This window comes from Petaurus breviceps, unplaced genomic scaffold, assembly GCF_028583685.1.
Source record: "Petaurus breviceps papuanus isolate PSGF00001 unplaced genomic scaffold, PetGlider_PUasm1.0 90897, whole genome shotgun sequence".
Classification (NCBI taxonomy): domain Eukaryota; kingdom Metazoa; phylum Chordata; class Mammalia; order Diprotodontia; family Petauridae; genus Petaurus; species Petaurus breviceps.
Genome location: NW_027187374.1, coordinates 4,757,517 through 4,759,702, shown reverse-complemented (window position 1 = coordinate 4,759,702; position 2,186 = coordinate 4,757,517).

Below are 2,186 nucleotides of genomic sequence, written 5' to 3'. Positions count from 1 at the left end.
CCCCCCCCCCAAGCCTGCCCTCCCTTCCATCATCCCCCCTCTCATCCCCTTCCCCTCTACTCTCATGTAGGGTGAGATACCCTATTTAATGTGTATTTCATTCCCTCCCCAAGCCAAATTCAATGAGAATAAGGTTGACCTATTCCCTTTTGCCTTCCTGTTCTTCCCCTCCATTGTAGCCATTTTCCCTTGCCTCTTCTATATGAGATAGTTTACCCCATTCTGTCTCTCTCCATCTCCTCTCATTATATTCCTCTCTCACCTCTTAATATCACCTTTTAAGTATCATCCCTTCCTATTAAATTGAATGTATTCACACACCCATATACCCTCTGATATAGACACACACACACACACACACACACACACATATATATATATATATATATATATTTCTATTCCTTTCAACTATTTTCATACTGAGAAAAGTTTCATCATCAATTATTGTTTTTCCATGTAGGAGTGTTAATAGTTCAAATTTGATAAGTTCCTTATGATTTCTTTCCCCTGTTTACCTTCTCATGCTTCTCTTGCTTGTTGTATCTGAATGTCAAATTTTCTATTCAACTCTGGTTTTTTCTTCAAGAATGCTTGAAAGTCCTCTATTCCACTGAATAACCATATTTTTCCCTGAAACATTATACTCAGTTTTGCTGGGTAGGTGATTCTTGGTTTTAATACAAGCTCCTTTGACCTCCAGAATATCATATTCCAAGCCCTTCAATCCCTCAGTGTAGAGGCTGCCAGATCCTGAGTTATCCTGATTGTATTTCCACAATATTCAAATTGTTTCTTTCTGGCTGCTGGTAATATTCTCTCCTTGATCTGGGAATTTTGGAACCTGGCTATAATATTCCTAGAAGTTTTCTTTTTGGGATCTTTTTCAGGGGGTGATCAGTGGATTCTTTCAACCTCTATTTTGCCCTCTGGTTCTAAAACATCAAGGAAGTTTTCCTTGAGAATTTCTTGGAGGATGATTTCTAGGTTCTTTCTTTGATTGTGGCTTTCACATAGTCCAATAATTTTTTAATCATTTCTCCTGGATCTATTTTCCAGGTCAGTGGTTTTTCCCATGAGATATTTCACATTGCTTTCTATTCTTTCATTTGTTTGGATCTTGATTTCTCATAAAGTCATTAGTTTCCATTTGCTCCAATCTAATTCTGAAGGAATGATTCTCCTCAGTGAGCTTTTGAGATTCTTTTTCCATCTGGCAAATTCAACTTTTTAAGGCATTCTTCTCCTCATTGCCTTTTTGAGCCTCTTTTGCCATTTGAGTTAATCTGTTTTTTAAGGTGTTATTTTCCTTCAGTCAGGCTGTTGAGTCTCATTTCGTAATTTTCTTGCATCATTCTCATTTCTCTTCCCAATTTTTCCTCCACTTCTCTTATCTGCTTCTTAAGGTCCTCTATGGCCTGTAACTAGCTTGTATTTTTCTTGGAAGCTTTTGGTGCAGGACTTCTGACTTCACTGTCTTCCTCCTGTTCCATGCTTTGATCCTTTTTGTCCCCAAAATAGGAGTCTAATATTGGATTGCTTTGCTTGGTTTGCTTCCTTTGCCTGGTCATTTTGCCACTCAGTTACTTGACTTTTGGGCTTTTTGCCACAGTAGGACTCTGCCACAAGACAGGGGAGCTTTGTTCCAAATGCTGGGGTTTTCTCAGCTGCCGGAGGTATTAGTTGGGTGCCCTCTCTGAAGCCTCCACATGCTCTGGCAAGCTGGGACACCCTAGGACCTCCACTCTAGACCGCAATTCAGGTCCAAGCAAGTTAAAGCAAGAGTGATTAACCCTCAGACTGGTCGTTTGGTCCCCCTACACTCTGCAGGCCAGGAGCTGAAGCTTTGGGAGGGAGTGGGGGGGGGGCTGCACTGCAGGCCTCAGTGGCTTCTTGCCCTGGGGGCAAAAGCCGACACTCCCAACTACTGGGTCCCGAAGTCCACACTGCACTGAACTATCACTTTGTCCTTAGCATCTATGTGTTGATAATTCTCGACTGCCACAGCTGCTGGTGATCTGGAGTCCCTCCAGCTGGTGGTTGGTCAGGTCTACCCTGGGGCTAAAACCTTGGGGTGTGCCTGGGCTAGGCTCCCAGAGCGCTTCTCTGGCCGATTCCTGCTAGCCTGCCAGGCTGTCCTCAGTGGGAGGTTAGCTTCTCTGTGTCATTTTGTGGGTTCTGTAGCTCCA